General features: G+C 36.6%; 1 long non-coding RNA gene across 1 annotated transcript; it reads right to left on the reverse strand.

The window, feature by feature from the left end:
• Positions 1-279: 279 nt before the first annotated feature.
• On the reverse strand, positions 280-4481 carry LOC137032254 (uncharacterized). The gene is made up of 5 exons (XR_010896668.1): positions 4405-4481; positions 3625-3643; positions 3265-3389; positions 2848-2891; positions 280-2173 (listed from the first exon to the last, which is right to left on the reverse strand). It is a non-coding gene; the product is annotated as an uncharacterized lncRNA (long non-coding RNA).
• Positions 4482-8307: the final 3826 nt, after the last annotated feature.

Below are 8307 nucleotides of genomic sequence, written 5' to 3' on the forward strand. Positions count from 1 at the left end.
ATACCTTTGGCTTTAACAAACAACAAGATTAGTTTGGTTCTACTTTGCATTTGCCACAACACACACACAAAAGAAGTTCACTTGTTGAAAGAATACATTGAAAGTCATATGTTTCAAATTTCATTTATTCACATTCATGTAAAAAAAAAATATATATATATATATATATATATATATATATATATACACATACACATTACCATTCAAAAGTTCAGTAATATTTTTTTAAAATGCTTTGGAAAAAAGTTCTTTCTGCTCATCAATGCTGCATTTATTTGATTCAAAAAAAAAAAAACATTAAAAAGAGTAATATTCTGAAATAATATTAACTTAAAATAACTGCAGGGCTCGACATTAATGCTTGTCTAGGACAAGTGGATTTTTTGAAGTGGCAAGTGAAAGAGAATTGTACTTGCCCGACTGGACAAGCAGCCTGATAAAAATGCCAATAACAAAAAATAACTAGGGAATCACCAAAAACATGAGAATTGTTCTGGATTCAGTGTAAAAGGTGACTGATAGTAAAACATTATATAATATATAATGTACTGACGGTAACAAGGTTGCGCTGTTGATACTCGCACAGCCTCTCGAGGAAAAATCGCAAAAAATGTGCTCAGCTCACTCAAAGAAACTCAGTTTTAGGGTTAGTTAACCCCAAAATTAAAATTCTGTCATTAATTACTCACCCTCATGTCGTTCCACACCCGTAAGACCTTCGTTTATCTTCGGAACACAAGTTAAGATATTTTTGATAAAATCCAATGGCTTGTGAGGCCTGCACTGAGAGCAAGTTAACTTAGACTTTCAAATGCCCAGAAAGATAACTGTTACTAAAAACACTTTTAAAACAGTTCATGTGACTACAATGGTTCAACCTTAATGTTATGAAGTGACAAGAATACTTTTTGTGCATTAAAAAGACTAAATAACGAGCATGTATCATACGATCCCAAACTGCCAAAGTCACATGATTTCAGTAAACAAGGCTTCATTGCATCATAAGTGTTTCAAGATTTCAATGGTACAAGTGACTTTGGCAGTTTGATACCCGCTCTGTCTGAACGACTGATTCGAAACAAAAGATGCATAAAGCTTCAAAGCTTCATGAAGCAGCGTTTAGTTCAGTGACGAGTGCTAGATATTGTTGTATAAAGTCGTTATATTGTTGTTTTTTTTTGGCACACAAGTATTCTCTTCGCTTCATAACATTAAGGTTGAACAATTGTAGTCACATGAACTGTTTTAAATATGTTTTTAGTAACAGTTACCTTTCTGGCTCCTCACGAGCCATTGGATTTTATCAAAAATATCTTGTGTTCTGAAGATGAACGAAGATCTTGCGTGTGTGGAACGACATGAGGGTGAGTAAGTGATGACAGAATTTTCATTTTTGGGTGAACTAACACGACCAAGAGTGCTGAATTCAATCACAATTGAAAATGTGACACTGATTTCATGTCATTGTTTGAATTAATGACTCAATGACTCACTCATTAAGACAGTTACCTGCCGCCACCTACTGGCAGTTTAGTTTCATGTGTAAAAGTATCATTCTTTCTGACATTTTTTATTATCTAATCTCACAACATTTTTAAATGCAGTTGTAATTTTTCAGTGTAAATTATTTAATTTGACTAGTAACTGTCTTATTACAATTATTTAATTTATTGATCAGATTTAAGAATTTAAAATGAAAGATGAAGCATTTATTTAATAATGGGGAAAATGCGCTTTATAAAGGTAAAAATATTATAAATATGGAGATTTATACATGTCACAGCCGGCCTTAACACTGATGCTGCAGAATAAATTGTATTTACAACAAAGTTTGTGAATGACCGATTTACTCGTCACAGGAAAAGGCTTAATGTCGAGCCCTGAACTGTTTTAATATATTTTACAAAGTAAAATTTTCCTGTGATGTTAAAACTTAATATTCAGCAGCCTGCATCTAGTTGTCAGTGTCACATGATCATTCAGAAATCATTCATTTGTGGATGGAGATGAGTGATCAATCCCCTCGGGTACCAGTAGATCTTTGCCTGATCTCCAGTCTTCTGGTTCTTCTGCTCCTTCCACCATCCCGGTCTCTTGCATTATGGAGCCATGATTTGACAGGAGTGTCCACTTCGGAAGCTGTGGCCTGGCCGCTTTTTGTGCGCTTTTTTATCTAAAGTGAGAAAAAAACATTTGAAACATTAATTTAAAAAACAAAAAACAAAACACGAGTTTTGTTTACATTACATTTGTGTTTTCCCAAGGGTTAGGACATTTCCAACCCAGGGAACAATCTTTTGAGAACATCTAAATGCACTTTGACTGGAGAATCCTGAGAATAATTTGAGTTCCTGAAAAATAGTTCCAGGTGTTGTTTATTAATATTAAAAACCATTTTAGACTGTTGTTGAGAGAGAAAGATACAGAGAGTGAACAAATTGAGGGCATGATGAACTGAGAGCATGAGAACAATTTACTAAAATTTTCAACACGATGTAAAGAAAAAAATTGTTTGCTATTCACCCTCGTGTCATTCCAAACCTGCATGATTTCTTCTGTGGAAGATCATATTTTGAAAACTGACCATGTTTTTGTCAAAACAATAAAAAGTCAATGGGATCCAATGCAGTTTACATTGTATGGACAAAACAGATGAAACATTCTTCAAAATATCTTCTTTTGCATTCCACAGAAAAAAGTAAGTAATACAAGTTTGGAACAACATGAAGAACTATACTTTTAACGTAAGAAATCGTTGATGACTTTAACTTTCAGCATGAATATGTAATTTTTATTAAAATAAATGCAAATACTGAGAATGTGTCTGACAGTCAAAAATGTACTTACACAGCAAAAGATGCAGTGACCTGTGCCTGAGCGGCTTTATTTAGCTGTGGTTAACAAAATCACAAAGGAGAAAAGGAGAGAAAGAAATATTGAATAAATCTATACAAATTAAAATGTACTGTATTCATTTTTAATCAGTGATTATTGACTAATCAGCATGTCAGGAGTTCTCAGCTCTGGTCCTCGAAGTGTACTGTCTTGCACAGTTTATGTCCACACCGGATCAATCTCACCACATGTGACTTTCTAGTCAGTAAACCAAAAGAGCTTGATTGGCTTGTTCAGGTGTGTTGGACCAGGGTTGGTGCTAAAGTCTGCAGGACAGTGGTCCTCGAGGCCCAGAGCTGAGATCCCCTGCAATATGTTCTGAACATGACAATTCAGAGATCCAGAATGACTGCTAGATTGATCACTTACGACAGTGCTGTCCAGTCCTGGTCATGGAGGACCAACGTCCTGCAGAGTGTAGCTCAAACAGTCCTGTAGTTCCTGGTCATCCTGAAGACCTGTAGTCAGGAATCAGGACTAGATGGCAAAGAATACTGAAAAGAGAGGGGACAAACAACATTTCAATGGTATGAAGCCAGTTTAAATCTTTTATTCATGAATATGTACAATGACATCTGAGAATGTGACACATGGTACCACTGTACTGTCAGATACAGTGATACCCAAAAGATTAACAGATACCAAGCAAAATGTTTATGAAAGTACAGTAATTTGGTGCAATCAACAATACAAAAACTGAGAATGTGTCACAGTGAGTCGAATACTTACAGAGCAGAACCAATGATCTCTTTACACACAATGAAAAGGAGAAAAAGAAACAAGAATATTTCAGTTAAATATTGCTCTGTATGGATGAACGTGCTGATGAAATGTAGGCCTATACATTCAAGAGAAATTATACATCAATATTTAATGTGAATATAACTGAATTAAAAATTTTAGGCCATGAAATTATATCTTTTCATAATTAATTAATTACAGATGGTTGATTTCATTTGAAATACACAGGCCAATGACTTATCTCTCCATGCGTCTCAATCAGCTCGTCAGCTCCCTAGCTCATGAATCAGTATTTCATTAAAGTGAATGAGGCCGACTCCCTGATCAGTGCCCTAACTACTGAACTAGGGAGCTGATTGAGACACGCTCTCTCTCTCTCTCCCCCCGTGCACGCGCCAGCTTGCGCGTGAGACAAAGCGTTCAATTTGTTATTTTTAGGTCACGTTAACATGATAGCAATATAAAAATACAAAGCACATGTATATAAATAAATATGGTTTGCTGTCTGAGCTGTCAGAGCACAGGGTTCATCGATGTATGAACGGTTATAAAATCATATGTAACGAGTTTTAATGTAGGCCTCGTTTACGTCGCTATTTTAACTATAAAACGGACATGACTGACTCATTTATGCCTAGCTCGGTTGTAGTTCGCTAACATAGCAACAGGAGAACAATAATAAATCAAATTAACACCAAAATGGATGTAAAACAATTCAAGGCATTGAATTTATGCAGTTTTAAAGTACATATATAAAGTATAGATTACCAGAAAATGGGCTAACGTTAGTCGACCGTTATAACCGGGTGTGTCTCATACGTTCTGAAAAGTGAAGCCACGGGCTCTTTGATCGCCCCCTGGAGGCTGGATGCAGTACAGGTCATAAACCCCGCCCTCTCAATGCAGTCGAATGAGACTTCAGTGAAAACTTAAAAATAAATTCTGCTTCAAATAAAACTTTCTGAAAGATCGTTTTGGTCATTTAAAGTAGTTGTTATCACACAGATATATATTCAATTGTTCGTTTTTGTGGTGATTTAGATTTTAGCTAGCAATTTGATGCTATAAAAACGGGGCGTGTCGTCATGATTCGAACTTGATTGACAGCTCAGCTTGTCTGAGGACTGTCGGAGCTTCGAGGGGAGATTGAAGATGTATTAACTAACTGTTAATTTTCGATTTCTTTGTTATTTAACACCAACAAAATGAGTTGTTCAGCAGTAAACTGTACTAACCGACCTACAGGATCTGACGGATCACTGAACCTTTTTCTGTAACATTAAATATGGGTGTTATAAGCTAATTAATAAATGTTATTAGTTAAGATAACACACCTAATGTTAACAATGTCGGGAAAAAGCAGGTGATCGTTATCTGGCAGTTACTTATTATTTTTATGGGTATAAAATAATAATTAGCAGGACAAAACTAATGATAGCTTACTCTAAATTACAGCAATCGCTCTCCTGTAACGTTACCCAGCCAGCAATGACATGTGGGGCCCAGATGAGGGCTTCATGGGCGGCAAATGTGGGCCCCATTATGGGCTTGCACCCGGGATCCACATTGGGGCAAGCCGTGGAAGCCCAGACGTACTAAAGGTGGGACCTGTAAGGGTACTGCATGGGTCTTAATTGGGCAATTCATGTCAGACCCATTTGGGCCCCACCTGCCCAAAGGGGTCCAAAGTGGGCTTTGCAACATGGCTACACAGATGAGCTTTAAATGGGATCTGTAAGAGTCTTATGTGGGTCCTAACTGGGCAATTCATGCCAAACCCATTTGGGCCCCACCTGCCCAAAGGGGTTTAAAGTGGGCTTGCACCCGGGATCCACATGGGGGCCAGCCGTGGATGCCCAGATGGGTTTTAAGTGGGATCTGTAAGGGTCTTATGTGGGTCCTAACTGGGCAATTCATGCCAAACCCATTTGGGGCCCACCAGTCTGAAGGGGTTTAAAGTGGGCTTGCACCCGGGATCCACATGGGGGCCAGCCGTGGATGCCCAGGTGGGTTTTAAGTGGGATCTGTAAGGGTCTTATGTGGGTCTTAACCGGGCAATCTGTGTCAGACCCATTTGGGCCCCACCTGCCCAAAGGGGTTTAAAGTGGGTTTGCACCCGGGATCCACATGGGGGCCAACCATGGAGGCCCAGGTGGGTTTTAAGTGGGATCTGTAAGGGTCTTATGTGGGTCTTAACCGGGCAATCTGTGTCAGACCCATTTGGGCCCCACCTGCCTAAAGGGGTTTAAAGTGGGTTTGCACCAGGATTCAACCGTGAATGCCCATATGGGCTTAAAGTGGGCTCTGTAAGGATCTTATGTTGGTCCTAAGTGGGCAATTCATGCAAGGTAAGCCCAACCATTAATTTACAACAAACATAATCTTTAACAATTAAAATTTTACAACGTACCGGTAAATAAATAAAAAATATGTATTTTTTAAAAATGTCTGAAAAAAAGAAAAAACATCTCTCCAAAACAGTCATGGCGTTTGTGTTGTTGATGTTCTTTTTTACTCATAGATATATGAGCAATATCACACTCGTAGCCGTGCGATATGGCTGTATATCAGCACGCTGTGATTCGTCCGTAGGTAATCACTCACTGCGTGCTGATATACAGCCATATCGCATGGCTACGAGTGTGATATTGCGTTTATACAACATTTCGACGGCACGACTTCGGTAAAGTTGGTTTTATATTCGCACATTCGGACTTATGATAAATTCAAACTTTCCAATAAATGTGCAATAAATTAACCCATACAGTAAAAAGTTTTTTTGTATATTTTTAAAAAATATATTTTCAAATATAATTATATAAATATATTTTCCTAAAATGTATTTTTGGGCCATTTTTTGTATATTTTTTAAAAATATATTTTCAACATATATTTTACAAAAGCATTTAAAAATATATTTTGCCCTACATATATTTCAACCCAAGAAAATACATTCACATGTCACATTTGAAAAACCTTTATTTGTTGTCTATAACACGTGAACATTTGAATAAAAATCAGCAAGGAACATACTTTACAATGTTCAAAAACTTACAATATTCAAACAAATATAACTTTTTTGCTTTCAAGAAGGCTCAGTTCCCCACATCAAATCCTCAAAGCCTCTTTGGACACATTTGGAAATCTCTTCTTGACTGTGAGACAAAAATCAGTTATTTTTTTAACTTAATGTTTCTAGTAAATTTTCCTTTCACTAAGTATTAACTTACCGTATATATGGCTGCCATGGTTTCCTCATCAAAGGCACTTCTTCTCTGTCTCTACCACTGTACTCATACAAAAGACAAAACACAATTACTGAACATCAGTACAGGTACAGAGGGCATGCACTTTGTCCTCCAACTAGTTTTGGATTTCCTGATATTTTTGTTTACACTGGAACTAAAACAATTACAGGTATACTGGATTTCAAAGATATTTAATGGGCATATTTTTAGACAGTACAGTAAAGAAACTGATGATTGAGGAGAGGTCGAATTAGCCTTTCTTTACACTTCTGCATTGCATTTTCACTTTTACAAATGAAGGGATAGTGGAATATCACAAAGTCACTCAGTTAAGCTAACTTAACAAAGGGATATTTACCCTCATGCTGTTCCAGTTGATTATGACATTCTCTTTTTCTGTGGAATACAAACAGACATATTTAGAAAAATAATCCATCTCTGTGTGTTCACGCAAGAAGGTCAAAAACCAAAGTGAACATGACGGTAATCCACATGACCTCAGTTGATTAATCAACTTCTTCTGAAGTGAAACAATAGGTGTGTTTTTGGAAAATACTGTTGTGTTAAATTTGTCACATTACAGATTTGCCAACTGTCCAATATGGGCTCAAAGTCAACATGTTGTAATTTGTGATGTGTTTTAAAGCTTAAGGAATCATTTGGATGTACAGACTTTAAAATATTAGAATTTTCTAACACACACCTAGTGTTTCACTTCAACTAGGGTCATGTTGACTATTTCATGTTTATTACTGTGAAGCTGTTTTGTATAAAGTGCCACAGAAATGAAGATGACTTGACTATGAACATTATCCTGTACCTGTGACTTGTGGTTCTCCAGCATAATCGTTGGGCTGGTGGGGCGGACAGCAAGTGGACAAGCGTCTTGACAGATGGGTTTTGACCCGCACCTGTTCCAGACAGAAACAGATATTAACACAAGTGCAGAGAACATATCAATTCATAAATTACACAAATAAAATAATATAATTTGCTTAACAGTGCTTAATAAAAAAAAAAATCTACTTCTTAAAGTGTCTCATCATTCTCACCTTGTTGCTGTTGCACAAACCGCTTCTGCTACTGAAAATAAAAAGTAGATTTTTTTACAGTAATGAATGACACATGTAAACCTGTAAGTCGTGACAAATAAGCATCTTCTGTTACAAGCAACTTACTGAATCACTGGCTCAACTGGATAATCGAAAACAGCTTCATTCAGCAGAAAGTGAATAAAAATTATATCATAGTAAGGCTTTGTTAATAATAAGAAAAATTGAGCGTATGAAATGCCATTAATGCCAAACCAGAATATGCCTGAACTTTAATAACGAGAAAATAACGTGTGCCTAATTAACAAGTTTAGTAAAACATTAAATTTAGCCAAAAAAAAAAAAAAAAAAACTTACGTTACAGGCCACTA

Source organism: Chanodichthys erythropterus, chromosome 12, assembly GCF_024489055.1.
Source record: "Chanodichthys erythropterus isolate Z2021 chromosome 12, ASM2448905v1, whole genome shotgun sequence".
Lineage (NCBI taxonomy): Eukaryota > Metazoa > Chordata > Actinopteri > Cypriniformes > Xenocyprididae > Chanodichthys > Chanodichthys erythropterus.